The sequence below is a fragment of the Heptranchias perlo genome, chromosome 37 (assembly GCF_035084215.1).
Source record: "Heptranchias perlo isolate sHepPer1 chromosome 37, sHepPer1.hap1, whole genome shotgun sequence".
Lineage (NCBI taxonomy): Eukaryota > Metazoa > Chordata > Chondrichthyes > Hexanchiformes > Hexanchidae > Heptranchias > Heptranchias perlo.
Window position 1 is genome coordinate 19,108,622 of NC_090361.1, and position 15,659 is coordinate 19,124,280.

Below are 15,659 nucleotides of genomic sequence, written 5' to 3' on the forward strand. Positions count from 1 at the left end.
CGGGAGTGTGTCAGTATTTCCAGGGGGTCCCCGGGAGTGTGTCAGAATTTACAGGGGGTCCCCGGGAGTGTGTCAGTATTTACAGAGAGTCCCCGGTAGTCTGTCAGTATTTACAGGGGGGTGCCCGGGAGTGTGTCAGTATTTACAGAGAGTCCCCGGGAGTCTGTCAGTATTTACAGGGAGTCCCAGGGTGTGTGTCAGTATTTACAGGATGTCCCCGGGAGTGTGTCAGTATTTACAGGGGGTCCCCGGGAGTGTGTCAGTATTTACAGGATGTCCCCGGGAGTGTGTCAGTATTTACAGGGGGTCCCCGGGAGTGTGTCAGTATTTACAGGAGGTCCCCGGGAGTGTGTCAGTATTTTCAGGGGGTCCCCGGGAGTGTGTCAGTATTTACAGAGGGTCCCCGGGAGTGTGTCAGTATTTACAGAGGGTCCCCGGGAGTGTGTCAGTATTTACAGAGGGTCCCCGGGAGTGTGTCAGTATTTACAGGGGGTCCCCGGGAGTGTGTCAGTATTTCCAGAGTGTCCCCGGGAGTGTGTCAGTATTTGCAGGGGGTCCCCGGGAGTGTGTCAGTATTTGCAGGGGGTCCCCGGGAGTGTGTCAGTATTTACAGGGGGTCCCCGGGAGTGTGTCAGTATTTACAGGGGGTCCCCGGGAGTGTGTCAGTATTAACAGAGGGTCCCCGGGTGTGTGTCAGGATTTACAGGGGGTCCCCGGGAGTGTGTCAGTATCTACAGGGGGTCCCCGGGAGTGTGTCAGTATTTACAGGTGGTCCCTGGGAGTGTGTGAGTATTTACTCGGGGTCTCTGGGAGTGTGTCAGTATTTGCAGGGGGTCCCCGGGAGTGTGTCAGTATTTACAGGGGGTCCCCGGGAGTGTGTCAGTTTTTGCAGGGGGTCCCCGGGAGTGTGTCAGAATTTACAGGGGGTCCCCGCGAGTGTGTCAGTATTTACAGAGAGTCCCCGGGAGTCTGTCAGTATTTACAGGGAGTCCCAGGGTGTGTGTCAGTATTTACAGGATGTCCCCGGGAGTGTGTCAGTATTTACAGGGGGTCCCCGGGAGTGTGTCAGTATTTACAGGATGTCCCCGGGAGTGTGTCAGTATTTACAGGGGGTCCCCGGGAGTGTGTCAGTATTTACAGGAGGTCCCCGGGAGTGTGTCAGTATTTTCAGGGGGTCCCCGGGAGTGTGTCAGTATTTACAGAGGGTCCCAGGGAGTGTGTCAGTATTGACAGAGGATCCCCGGGAGTGTGTCAGTATTTACAGAGGGTCCCCGGGAGTGTGTCAGTATTTACAGAGGGTCCCCGGGAGTGTGTCAGTATTTACAAAGGGTCTCCGGGAGTGTGTCAGTATTTCCAGAGTGTCCCCGGGAGTGTGTCAGTATTTATCGGGGGTCCCCGGGAGTGTGTCAGTATTTACAGGGGGTCCCCGGGAGTGTGTCAGTATTTCCAGAGTGTCCCCGGGAGTGTGTCAGTATTTACAGGGGGTCCCCGGGAGTGTGTCAGTATTTGCAGGGGGTCCCCGGGAGTGTGTCAGTATTTACAGGGGGTCCCCGGGAGTGTGTCAGTATTTACAGGGGGTCCCCGGGAGTGTGTCACCATCTACATGGGGACCCTGGGAGTGTGTCAGTATTTACAGGTGGTCCCTGGGAGTGTGTGAGTATTTACTCGGGGTCTCTGGGAGTGTGTCAGTATTTGCAGGGGGTCCCCGGGAGTGTGTCAGTTTTTGCAGGGGGTCCCCGGGAGTGTGTCAGTTTTTGCAGGGGGTCCCCGGGAGTGTGTCAGAATTTACAGGGGGTCCCCGGGAGTGTGTCAGTATTTATAGAGAGTCCCCGGGAGTCTGTCAGTATTTACAGGGGGGTCCCCGGGAGTGTGTCAGTATTTACAGAGAGTCCCCGGGAGACTGTCAGTATTTACAGGGAGTCCCAGGGTGTGTGTCAGTATTTACAGGATGTCCCCGGGAGTGTGTCAGTATTTACAGGGGGTCCCCGGGATTGTGTCAGTATTTACAGGATGTCCCCGGGAGTGTGTCGGTATTTACAGGGGGTCCCCGGGAGTGTGTCAGTATTTACAGGAGGTCCCCGGGAGTGTGTCAGTATTTTCAGGGGGTCCCCGGGAGTGTGTCAGTATTTACAGAGGGTCCCAGGGAGTGTGTCAGTATTTACAAAGGGTCCCCGGGAGTGTGTCAGTATTTACAGAGGGTCCCCGGGAGTGTGTCAGTATTTACAGAGGGTCCCCGGGAGTGTGTCAGTATTTACAGAGGGTCCCCGGGAGTGTGTCAGTATTTACAGAGGGTCCCCGGGAGTGTGTCAGTATTTACAGGGGGTCCCCGGGAGTGTGTCAGTATTTACAGGGGGTCCCCGTGAGTGTGTCAGTATTTACAGGGGTTCCCCGGGAGTGTGTCAGTATTTACAGGGGTTCCCCTGGAGTGTGTCAGTATTTACAGGCGGTCCCCGGGAGTGTGTCAGTATTTGCAGGGGGTCCCCGGGAGTGTGTCAGTATTTACAGGGGGTCCCCGGGAGTGTGTCAGTATTTACAGGGGGTCCCCGGGAGTGTGTCAGTATTTCCAGAGTGTCCCCGGGAGTGTGTCAGTATTTTCAGGGGGTCCCCGGGAGTGTGTCAGTATTTGCAGGGGGTCCCCGTGAGTGTGTCAGTATTTACAGGGGTTCCCCGGGAGTGTGTCAGTATTTACAGGGGGTCCCCGGGAGTGTGTCAGTATTTACAGGGGGTCCCCGGGAGTGTGTCATTATTTCCAGAGTGTCCCCGGGAGTGTGTCAGTATTTACAGGGGGTCCCCGGGAGTGTGTCAGTATTTGCAGGGGGTCCCCGGGAGTGTGTCAGTATTTACAGGGGGTCCCCGGGAGTGTGTCAGTATTTACAGAGGGTCCCCGGGAGTGTGTCAGTATTTACAGAGGGTCCCCGGGAGTGTGTCAGTATTTCCAGAGTGTCCCCGGGAGTGTGTTAGTATTTACAGGGGGTCCCCGGGAGTGTGTCAGTATTTGCAGGGTGTCCCCGGGAGTGTGTCAGTATTTACAGGGGGTCCCCGGGAGTGTGTCAGTTTTTACAGGGGGTCCCCGGGAGTGTGTCAGTATTTACAGGGGGTCCCCGTGAGTGTGTCAGTATTTACAGGGTTTCCCCGGGAGTGTGTCAGTATTTACAGGGGGTCCCCGGGAGTGTGTCAGTTTTTGCAGGGGGTCCCCGGGAGTGTGTCAGTATTAACAGAGGGTCCCCGGGAGTGTGTCATTATTTACAGAGGGTCCCCGGGTGTTTGTCAGTATTTACAGGGGGGTCCCCGGGTGTGTGTCAGTATTTACAGGGGGTCCCCGGGAGTGTGTCAGTTTTTGCAGGGGGTCCCCGGGAGTGTGTCAGAATTTACAGGGGGTCCCCGGGAGTGTGTCAGTATTTACAGAGAGTCCCCGGGAGTCTGTCAGTATTTACAGGGGGGTCCCCGGGAGTGTGTCAGTATTTACAGAGAGTCCCCGGGAGTCTGTCAGTATTTACAGGGAGTCCCAGGGTGTGTGTCAGTATTTACAGGATGTCCCCGGGAGTGTGTCAGTATTTACAGGGGGTCCCCGGGAGTGTGTCAGGATTTACAGGGGGTCCCCGGGAGTGTGTCAGTATTTCCAGGGGGTCCCCGGGAGTGTGTCAGTATTTACAGAGGGACTCTGGGAGTGTGTCATTATTTACAGAGGGTCCCTGGGAGTGTGTCAGTATTTACAGGGGGTCCCCGGGAGTGTGTCAGTATTTACAGGGGGTCCCCGGGAGTGTGTCAGTATTTACAGGGGTTCCCCGGGAGTGTGTCAGTATTTACAGGGGGTCCCCGGGAGTGTGTCACTATTTACAGAGGGTCCCCGGGAGTGTGTCAGTATTTGCAGGGGGTCCCCTGGAGTGTGTCAGTATTTACAGGGGGTCCCCGGGAGTGTGTCAGTATTTACAGGGGGTCCCCTGGAGCGTGTCAGAATTTACAGAGAGTCCCCGGGAGTCTGTCAGTATTTAGAGGGGGTCCCCGGGAGTGTGTCAGTATTGACAGAGAGTCCCCGGGAGTCTGTCAGTATTTACAGGGGGTCCCCGGGAGTGTGTCATTATTTACAGAGGGTCCCCGGGAGTGTGTCAGTATTTACAGGGGGTCCCCGGGTGTTTGTCAGTATTTACAGGGGGGTCCCCGGGTGTTTGTCAGTATCTACAGGGGGTCCCCGGGAGTGTGTCACCATCTACATGGGGACCCTGGGAGTGTGTCAGTATTTACAGGTGGTCCCTGGGAGTGTGTGAGTATTTACTCGGGGTCTCTGGGAGTGTGTCAGTATTTGCAGGGGGTCCCCGGGAGTGTGTCAGTATTTCCAGGGGGTCCCCGGGAGTGTGTCAGAATTTACAGGGGGTCCCCGGGAGTGTGTCAGTATTTACAGAGAGTCCCCGGTAGTCTGTCAGTATTTACAGGGGGGTGCCCGGGAGTGTGTCAGTATTTACAGAGAGTCCCCGGGAGTCTGTCAGTATTTACAGGGAGTCCCAGGGTGTGTGTCAGTATTTACAGGATGTCCCCGGGAGTGTGTCAGTATTACAGGGGGTCCCCGGGAGTGTGTCAGTATTTACAGGATGTCCCCGGGAGTGTGTCAGTATTTATAGGGGGTCCCCGGGAGTGTGTCAGTATTTACAGGAGGTCCCCGGGAGTGTGTCAGTATTTTCAGGGGGTCCCCGGGAGTGTGTCAGTATTTACAGAGGGTCCCCGGGAGTGTGTCAGTATTTACAGAGGGTCCCCGGGAGTGTGTCAGTATTTACAGAGGGTCCCCGGGAGTGTGTCAGTATTTACAGGGGGTCCCCGGGAGTGTGTCAGTATTTCCAGAGTGTCCCCGGGAGTGTGTCAGTATTTGCAGGGGGTCCCCGGGAGTGTGTCAGTATTTGCAGGGGGTCCCCGGGAGTGTGTCAGTATTTACAGGGGGTCCCCGGGAGTGTGTCAGTATTTACAGGGGGTCCCCGGGAGTGTGTCAGTATTAACAGAGGGTCCCCGGGTGTGTGTCAGGATTTACAGGGGGTCCCCGGGAGTGTGTCAGTATCTACAGGGGGTCCCCGGGAGTGTGTCAGTATTTGCAGGTGGTCCCTGGGAGTGTGTGAGTATTTACTCGGGGTCTCTGGGAGTGTGTCAGTATTTGCAGGGGGTCCCCGGGAGTGTGTCAGTATTTACAGGGGGTCCCCGGGAGTGTGTCAGTTTTTGCAGGGGGTCCCCGGGAGTGTGTCAGAATTTACAGGGGGTCCCCGCGAGTGTGTCAGTATTTACAGAGAGTCCCCGGGAGTCTGTCAGTATTTACAGGGAGTCCCAGGGTGTGTGTCAGTATTTACAGGATGTCCCCGGGAGTGTGTCAGTATTTACAGGGGGTCCCCGGGAGTGTGTCAGTATTTACAGGATGTCCCCGGGAGTGTGTCAGTATTTACAGGGGGTCCCCGGGAGTGTGTCAGTATTTACAGGAGGTCCCCGGGAGTGTGTCAGTATTTTCAGGGGGTCCCCGGGAGTGTGTCAGTATTTACAGAGGGTCCCAGGGAGTGTGTCAGTATTTACAGAGGATCCCCGGGAGTGTGTCAGTATTTACAGAGGGTCCCCGGGAGTGTGTCAGTATTTACAGAGGGTCCCCGGGAGTGTGTCAGTATTTACAGAGGGTCTCCGGGAGTGTGTCAGTATTTCCAGAGTGTCCCCGGGAGTGTGTCAGTATTTATAGGGGGTCCCCGGGAGTGTGTCAGTATTTACAGGGGGTCCCCGGGAGTGTGTCAGTATTTCCAGAGTGTCCCCGGGAGTGTGTCAGTATTTACAGGGGGTCCCCGGGAGTGTGTCAGTATTTGCAGGGGGTCCCCGGGAGTGTGTCAGTATTTACAGGGGGTCCCCGGGAGTGTGTCAGTATTTACAGGGGGTCCCCGGGAGTGTGTCACCATCTACATGGGGACCCTGGGAGTGTGTCAGTATTTACAGGTGGTCCCTGGGAGTGTGTGAGTATTTACTCGGGGTCTCTGGGAGTGTGTCAGTATTTGCAGGGGGTCCCCGGGAGTGTGTCAGTTTTTGCAGGGGGTCCCCGGGAGTGTGTCAGTTTTTGCAGGGGTTCCCCGGGAGTGTGTCAGAATTTACAGGGGGTCCCCGGGAGTGTGTCAGTATTTATAGAGAGTCCCCGGGAGTCTGTCAGTATTTACAGGGGGGTCCCCGGGAGTGTGTCAGTATTTACAGAGAGTCCCCGGGAGACTGTCAGTATTTACAGGGAGTCCCAGGGTGTGTGTCAGTATTTACAGGATGTCCCCGGGAGTGTGTCAGTATTTACAGGGGGTCCCCGGGATTGTGTCAGTATTTACAGGATGTCCCCGGGAGTGTGTCGGTATTTACAGGGGGTCCCCGGGAGTGTGTCAGTATTTACAGGAGGTCCCCGGGAGTGTGTCAGTATTTTCAGGGGGTCCCCGGGAGTGTGTCAGTATTTACAGAGGGTCCCAGGGAGTGTGTCAGTATTTACAAAGGGTCCCCGGGAGTGTGTCAGTATTTACAGAGGGTCCCCGGGAGTGTGTCAGTATTTACAGAGGGTCCCCGGGAGTGTGTCAGTATTTACAGAGGGTCCCCGGGAGTGTGTCAGTATTTACAGAGGGTCCCCGGGAGTGTGTCAGTATTTACAGGGGGTCCCCGGGAGTGTGTCAGTATTTACAGGGGGTCCCCGTGAGTGTGTCAGTATTTACAGGGGTTCCCCGGGAGTGTGTCAGTATTTACAGGGGTTCCCCTGGAGTGTGTCAGTATTTACAGGCGGTCCCCGGGAGTGTATCAGTATTTGCAGGGGGTCCCCGGGAGTGTGTCAGTATTTACAGGGGGTCCCCGGGAGTGTGTCAGTATTTACAGGGGGTCCCCGGGAGTGTGTCAGTATTTCCAGAGTGTCCCCGGGAGTGTGTCAGTATTTACAGGGGGTCCCCGGGAGTGTGTCAGTATTTGCAGGGGGTCCCCGTGAGTGTGTCAGTATTTACAGGGGTTCCCCGGGAGTGTGTCAGTATTTACAGGGGGTCCCCGGGAGTGTGTCAGTATTTACAGGGGGTCCCCGGGAGTGTGTCATTATTTCCAGAGTGTCCCCGGGAGTGTGTCAGTATTTACAGGGGGTCCCCGGGAGTGTGTCAGTATTTGCAGGGGGTCCCCGGGAGTGTGTCAGTATTTACAGGGGGTCCCCGGGAGTGTGTCAGTATTTACAGAGGGTCCCCGGGAGTGTGTCAGTATTTACAGAGGGTCCCCGGGAGTGTGTCAGTATTTCCAGAGTGTCCCCGGGAGTGTGTTAGTATTTACAGGGGGTCCCCGGGAGTTTGTCAGTATTTGCAGGGTGTCCCCGGGAGTGTGTCAGTATTTACAGGGGGTCCCCGGGAGTGTGTCAGTTTTTACAGGGGGTCCCCGGGAGTGTGTCAGTATTTACAGGGGGTCCCCGTGAGTGTGTCAGTATTTACAGGGTTTCCCCGGGAGTGTGTCAGTATTTACAGGGGGTCCCCGGGAGTGTGTCAGTTTTTGCAGGGGGTCCCCGGGAGTGTGTCAGAATTTACAGGGGGTTCCCGGGAGTGTGTCAGTATTTACAGGATGTCCCCGGGAGTGTGTCAGTATTTACAGGGGGTCCCCGGGAGTGTGTCAGTATTTCCAGGAGGTCCCCGGGAGTGTGTCAGTATTTTCAGGGGGTCCCCGGGAGTGTGTCAGTATTTACAGAGGGTCCCAGGGAGTGTGTCAGTATTTACAAAGGGTCCCCGGGAGTGTGTCAGTATTTCCAGAGTGTCCCCGGGAGTGTGTCAGTATTTATAGGGGGTCCCCGGGAGTGTGTCAGTATTTACAGGGGGTCCCCGGGAGTGTGTCAGTATTTACAGAGTGTCCCCGGGAGTGTGTCAGTATTTATAGGGGGTCCCCGGGAGTGTGTCAGTATTTACAGAGGGTCCCCGGGAGTGTGTCAGTATTTACAGAGGGTCCCCGGGAGTGTGTCAGTATTTACAGAGGGTCCCCGGGAGTGTGTCAGTATTTCCAGAGTGTCCCCAGGAGTGTGTCAGTATTTATAGGGGGTCCCCGGGAGTGTGTCAGTATTTACAGGGGGTCCCCGGGAGTGTGTCAGTATTTCCAGAGTGTCCCCGGGAGTGTGTCAGTATTTACAGGGGGTCCCCGGGAGTGTGTCAGTATTTGCAGGGGGTCCCCGGGAGTGTGTCAGTATTTACAGGGGGTCCCCGGGAGTGTGTCAGTATTTACAGGGGGTCCCCGGGAGTGTGTCAGTATTTACAGGGGGTCCCCGTGAGTGTGTCAGTATTTCCAGGGGTTCCCCGGGAGTGTGTCAGTATTTACAGGGGGTCCCCGGGAGTGTGTCAGTTTTTGCAGGGGGTCCCCGGGAGTGTGTCAGAATTTACAGGGGGTCCCCGGGAGTGTGTCAGTATTTACAGAGAGTCCCCGGGAGTCTGTCAGTATTTACAGGGGGGTCCCCGGGAGTGTGTCAGTATTTACAGGGAGTCCCCGGGAGTGTGTCAGTATTTACAGGATGTCCCCGGGAGTGTGTCAGTATTTACAGGGGGGTCCCCGGGAGTGTGTCAGTATTTACAGAGAGTCCCCGGGAGTGTGTCAGTATTTACAGGATGTCCCCGGGAGTGTCAGTATTTACAGGGGGGTCCCCGGGAGTGTGTCAGTATTTACAGGGAGTCCCCGGGAGTGTGTCAGTATTTACAGGATGTCCCCGGGAGTGTGTCAGTATTTACAGGGGGGTCCCCGGGAGTGTGTCAGTATTTACAGAGAGTCCCCGGGAGTGTGTCAGTATTTCCAGGATGTCCCCGGGAGTGTCAGTATTTACAGGGGGTCCCCGGGAGTGTGTCAGTATTTACAGAGAGTCCCCGGGAGTCTGTCAGTATTTACAGAAGGTTACTGGGATTGTGTCAGTATTTACAGGGGGTCCCCGGGAGTGTGTCAGTATTAACTGAGGGGGGTCGATTTTAGCACCCACTATCGGGTGCGTTCCTGGTGGTGGGGGGCTCCGGAAATCGGGGAATCCCGGAGCGGGTCAGGAGCCCGGCTCCAACCCGCCCACTTCCGGGTTCCCCACAGACGTGCCGACGTGCACGCGCAGCCCCCGCATGTGGGACTCCGCAGGCAATTAAAGGCGGTGGGGTGCCACTTGAGAGTATTTATCTTGTCATTTCAAGTCATTAACAGACCTGATTAAGGGAATGTGTGAGGAGGGGTGGGATTTTAGAAACAACTGGGACTGTTTCACATACTGGGGGAAACACTCCCAGTTGAAATGGACGTGTTGCAGCTGTCAGCCTGTGGCAGCTGCAAAGGTCCATTTGACCGGGGAGTGGGGGGAGACCCTCACTCATTGCAGGAGGCCACTCTGTCACTTGGGACAAGGTTTGGCCTCGGCCACCCTCCTCCTGACAATCAAATTCACCACCTTGCACACTTACCCCGGGGTCCAGACACATGTACCTACCTTGCGGACCCCTTCAGATGTACATCTTCCGGATGGGGGCCGCCGTAGCTGCAGTCATGACCTCCTCGGAGGGCAAACAGCATCACCAGCCTCACCAGCCAAGCCGTCCACCTCTGACACGTGGAGCTCCACAACAGAGTGCTGTGACTCATCCACCTGCACAGCAGGAGGGAGGGCAACCGCAGAGAGAGATGCGTCGCAGGAGGCACTACCCTCGCCACAGGGTCCACAGACCGAGGCTCAGCTTCCTGGACCTCTCTGAGCAGCAGTGCACACGGAGGCTCAGAGTCACTCGACATGTAGTCGTGGACATCTGCAGCCTCCTTCATGCCGAGCTGCTCCCGGCTGGCCCGAGCACCATCTTCTTACCTGTCGCTGTTAAAGTCACCACTGCCCTCAACAACTTCTCCTCCGCATCCTTCCAGGGTGCCACCAGGGACATCGCTGACGTCTCTCAGTCGTCTGCACAAAAGAGCCCTGCAAGTACACCTACACCCACTCCGCAGTGACACAATGGGTGGCATCAGGTGTGGGTCTTCATAGTGATACCCAGGAGCGGGCATTATTGCACAAACCAGACAAGATTCGCAAAGATGTGACAGTAGTGGTGCCAATATAATATGTGATGGGAGTTGGTCAGAAATTAAATATAAGTAAAAACCATGACAAACCCTCAGACACCCTTGTGCATCCCCTTCATGCTCACAACACGTTTGCCTTACGCTGCCTACTGCACATATGTGATGCATGCCCTGTGGCTGCAGCACAGGTAGTGGCAGGTTGAGTGAGGCTGACTGTGAAAGAGATGCATGAGAGGGTGAGTATGAGATAGAGCCATGAGATTGTATGAGGATTGGGTTGAGTGGTAGTGGCGGGATGAGTACTGGCGAGGTGAGTAAGTGCAGGTAAGGTGAGGATGAGGTTTGAGTGGGTGTGAGGGGTGATGTGACAGAGTAGTGTTGGCAGTGCAGAAGGAGATGTGGGGTGGGGGCGGTGATGTGGCAGATGGAGTGTAGGGGACAGAGTAAGTGTACTCACTTTGGCTGACCTACTTAGGGCATTGGAGCGCCTCCTGCACTGTGTGCAGGTGGGCGATATGTTGGTGGTGCAGGTGACCTCCTCTGCCACCTCGAGCCAGGCCTTCTTGGTGGCGGAGGCAGGCCGCTTCCTCCCGCCCGCCGGGGAGAAGATCTCTGTCCTCCCTCTCCTCCTCACCCCATCCAATGATACCTGGAGTGAGGCATCATTAAACTGGGAGCAGCCTTCCCCCTGGGCTGCTCCATGCTGTACTTTTTCATATTTCTTGCAGCATCAGTCAGTGGAGGACTGCCCCTTTAAATAGAGCTCCTCCAGCTGACAGACCTTACTGCACATGCTCAGTTCGCCCGTCACGCAGCTCAGCAGCGGGGAACCCAGAACAAGAGGCAAGTGGATCCAATTAGCCTGCGATTGCGCGCGGGGCAGACTGATTTCACCGAGCGCGTTAGCCACACGCCCAATAGCCCCCCGCCGCGAACCCACCGCCATGGTAATATCGAGCCCAGGGTCTCTGGCTGTGTTTCAGTATTTACAGGGGGTCCCCGGGTGTGTGTCAGTATTTACAGGGGGTCCCCGGGAGTGTGACAGTATTTACAGGGGGTCCCCAGGTGTGTGTCAGTATTTACAGGGGGTCCCCGGGTGTGTGTCAGTATTTACAGGGGGTCCCCGGGAGTGTGACAGTATTTACAGGGGGTCCCCGGGAGTGTGACAGTATTTCCAGGGGTCCCCGGGAGTGTGTCAGTATTTACAGGGGTTCCCCGGGAGTGTGTCAGTATTTACAGGGGGTCCCCAGGAGTGTGTCAGTATTTACAGGGGGTCTCTGGGAGTGTGTCAGTATTTACAGGATGTCCCCGGGAGTGTGTCAGTATTTACAGGGGGTCCCCGGGAGTGTGTCAGTATTTACAAGGGGTCTCTGGGAGTGTGTCAGTATTTACAAGGGGTCTCTGGGAGTGTGTCAGTATTTCCAGGATGTCCCCGGGAGTGTGTCAGTATTTACAAGGGGTCTCTGGGAGTGTGTCAGTATTTACAGGGGGTCCCTGGGATTGTGTCAGTATTTACAGGGGGTCCCCGTGAGTGTGTCAGTATTTACAGGGGGTCCCCGTGAGTGTGTCAGTATTTACAGAAGGTTCCCGGGAGTGTGTCAGTATTTACAGGAGGTCCCCGGGAGTGTGTCAGTATTTACAGGGAGTCCCCAGGAGAGTGTCATTATTAACAGGGCGTCCCTGAGGTTTGTCAGTGTTTACAGAGGGTCTCTGGATGTCTTTCACTATTTTCAGGGGGTCCCCGGGAGTGTGTCAGTATTTACAGGGGGTCCCCGGGAATGTGTCAGTATTTACAGGGGGTCGCCGGGAGTGTGTCAGCATTTACAGGGGGTCTCTGGATGTCTTTCACTATTTTCAGGGGGTCCCTGGGAGTGTGTCAGTATTTACAGGGGGTCCCCGGGAGTGTGTCAGTATTTACAAGGGGTCTCTGGGAGTGTGTCAGTATTTACAAGGGGTCTCTGGGAGTGTGTCAGTATTTACAGGTGGTCCCCGGGAGTGTGTCAGTATTTACAGGGGGTCCCCGGGAGTGTGTCAGTATTTACAGAGGGTCCCTGGGAGTTTGTCAGTATTTATACTGGGTCCCCGGGAGTGTGTCAGTATTTACAGGGGGTCCCCGGGAGTGTGTCAGTATTTACAGGGGCTCCCCAGGAGTGTGTCAGTATTTACAGGGGGTCCCCGGGAGTGTGTCAGTATTTACAGGGGGTCCCCAGGAGTGTGTCGGTATTTACAGGGGGTCCCCGGGAGTGTGTCAGTATTTACAGGGGGACCCTGGGAGTGTGTCAGTATTTATACTGGGTCCCCGGTAATGTTTCAATATTTACAGGGGGTCCCTCTAACCAAGCTACTGAGTGTGAGCTGGTTATTTAACATTGGGTTGTCAAGCCTGGGCTGAACCTGACCTCCTGAGAGACCACATACAGCCGGGATCTGGATTGTGATCAGGATCTTTAAAAACAGCTGCTTTTCTCTTCATGGAATCATGGAATGGTTACAGCACCGATGGAGGCCATTTGGCCCATCGAGCCTCTGCCAGCTCTTTGTGAGAACAATCCAGTTAGTCCCATTTCCTCGCTCTTTCCCCGTAGCCCTGCAAATTTTTTCCCTTCAAGTATTTATCCAATTCCTTTTTGAAAGCCACGATTGAATCTGCTTCCACCTCCTTTCAGGCAGCGCATTCCAGATCAGAACAACTCACTGTGTAAAAAAGTTTTTCCTCATGTCGCCTTTGGTTCTTTTGCCGATCACCTTAAATCTGTGTCCTCTGGTTCTTGACCCTTCCACCATTGGGAACAGTTTCTCGTTATTTACTTTCTCTGAACCCTTCATGATTTTGAATACCTCTATCAAATCTCCTCTCAACCTTCTCTGTTCTCAGGAGAACAACCCCAGCTTCTCCAGTCTCTCCACGTTACTGAAGTCCCTTATCCCTGGAATCATTCTAGTAAATCTTTTCTGCACCCTCTCTAAGGCCTTCACATCCTTCCTAAAGTGCGGTGCCCACAATACTCCAGTTGTGGCCGAATCAGTGTTTCATAACTTCCTTGTTTTTGTACTCTGTGCCTCTATTTATAAAGCCCAGGATCCCGTATGCTTTTTAAACCGCTTTCTCAACCTGTCCTGCCACCATCAAAGATTTGTGCACATATACCCCCAGGTCTCTATTCCTGCACCCCTTTAGAATTGTACCATTTAGTTTATATTGCCTCTCCCCATTCTTCCTGCCAAAATATATCACTTCACAACTTCTCTGCGTTAAATTTCATCTGGCACATGTTCGCCCATTCCACCAGTCTTCTTGAAGTCTATCACTATCCTTCTCACTGTTTACTACACTTGCTAGTTTTGTTTCATCTGTAAATTTTGAAATTGTATCCTGTATACCCAAGTCCAAATCATTAATATATATCAATAAAAGCAGTGGTCCCAGCACCGACCCCTGGGGAACACCACTGTACACCTCCCTCCAGTCCGAAAAACAACCGTTCACCACTACTCTCTGTTTCCTGTCACTTAGCCAATTTCATATCCATGCTGCCACTGCCCCTTTTATTCCATGGGTTTCAATTTTGCTGACAAGCCTATTATGTGGCACTTTATCAAATGCCTTTTGGAAGTCCATATACACAACATCAACCACATTGCCCTCATCAACCCTCTCTGTTACTTCATCAAAAAACTCAATCAAGTTAGTTAAACACGATTTGCCTTTAACAAATCCGTGCTGGCTTTCCTTTATTAACCCACACTTGTCCAAGTGACTGTTAATTCTGGCCCGGATTATCGTTTCCAAAAGCTTCCCCACCACCGAGATTAAACTGACTGGCCTGTAGTTGCTGGGTTTATCCTTACACCCTTTTTTGTGTAACATTTGCAATTCTCCAGTCCTCTGGCACCACCCCTGTATCTAAGGATGTTTGGAAGATTATGGCCAGCACCTCTGCAATTTCCACCCTTACTTCCCTCAGCAACCTAGGATGCGTCCGCATTGGGGCTGCAAGGATCAGTGCTTGGGCCTCAGCTATTTATAATCTACATTAATGACTTAAATGAAGGGACCGAGTGTAATGTATCCGAGTTTGCTGATGATACAAAGCTAGGTGGGAAAGTAAGCTGTGAGGAGAACACGGAATCTGCAAAGGGATATAGACAGGTTAAGTAAGTGGGTGAGAAGGTGGCAGATGGAGTATAATGTGGAGATATGTGAGGTTATTCACTTTGGTTGGAAGGATAGAAAAACAAAACATTTTTTAAATGATGAGAAACTATTAAATGTTGGTGTTCAGAGAGATTTGGGTGTCCTCATACAAGAAACACAAAAAGTTAATATGCAGGTACAGCAAGCAATTAGGAAAGCAAATGGTATGTTGGCCTTTATTGCAAAGGGGGTTGGAATATAAGAGTAAGAAAGTCTTACTACAGTTGGATGGGACTTGGGTGAGACCTCACCTGGAGTACTGTGTACAGTTTTGGTCTCCTTATCTAAGCAACAATATACTTGTCGTAGAGACGGTGCAATGAAGGTTCACTAGATCGATTCCTGGGATGAGAGGGTTGTCCTATGATGAGAGATTGTGTAGAATGGGCCTATACTCTCTGGAGTTCAGAAGAATGAGAGGGGATCTCATTGAAACATATAAGATTCTGAGGGGGCTTGACGGGGTAGATGCTGAGAGGTTGTTTCCCCTGGCTGGAGAGTCTAGAGCTAGGGGACATAGTCTCAGGATAAGGCGTCGGCCATTTAAGACTGAGATGAGGAGGAATTTCTTCACTCAGAGGGTTGTGAATCTTTGGAATTCTCTACCCCAGAGGGCTGTGGATGCTCAGTCGTTGAGTGTATTCAAGACTGAGATTGATAGATTTTTGGACTCTAGGGAGATCAAGGGATATGGGGATCGGACAAGAAAGTGGAGTTGAGCTCGAAGATCAGCCATGATCTTATTAAATGGCAGAGCAGGCTCGAGGGGCGGTATGGCCTACACCTGCTCCTATTTCTTATGTTCTTATCCCATCCAGACCGGGCGAATTATCTACTTGAAGTACAGTTAACCTTTCTAGTATCTCCTCTTAATCAATTTTTTAGCCCATCCAGTATCTCAATGACATCTTCACTTGGCATCATCTTCTTCCATGGTAAAGACAGATGCAAAGTACTCATTTAGTACCTCGGCCATGCCCTCTGCCTCCATGCGTGGATCTAGTTTTTGGACCCTAATCGGCCCCACCCCTCCTCTTACTACTCTTTTACTATTTATATGCCTATAGAAGACTTTTGGATTCCCTTTGATGTTAGCCACCAGACTATTCTCATACTCTCTCTTTGCCCCTCTTATTTCCTTTTTCACTTCCCCTCTGAACTTTCTATATTCTGCCTGGTTCTCACTTGTATTATCAACCTGACATCTGTCATACGCCCCCTTTTTCTGCTTCATCTTACTCTCCATCACTTTCATCATCCAGGGAGCCCTGGCTTTGATTGCCCGACCTTTCCCCCTCATGGGAATGTACCCATTCTGCCCGTCTCTTAGCTCGGTGCACTGAGTGCTATCGTAACGCTCAAACTGCTGCTCTGGCAATGAGGTGTTAGCGTAGTGGTTATGTCACTGGACTGATAATGCAGAGGCCTGGACTATCAATCCCGT

At 53.3% G+C, this 15,659-nt stretch overlaps 1 protein-coding gene across 1 annotated transcript in view; it reads left to right on the plus strand.

The window, feature by feature from the left end:
- LOC137304554 (volume-regulated anion channel subunit LRRC8C-like) overlaps positions 1-15,659 on the plus strand; it is a 94,902-nt gene that overhangs the window by 75,903 nt on the left and 3,340 nt on the right. The gene's annotated exons all lie outside the window — the stretch shown is intronic.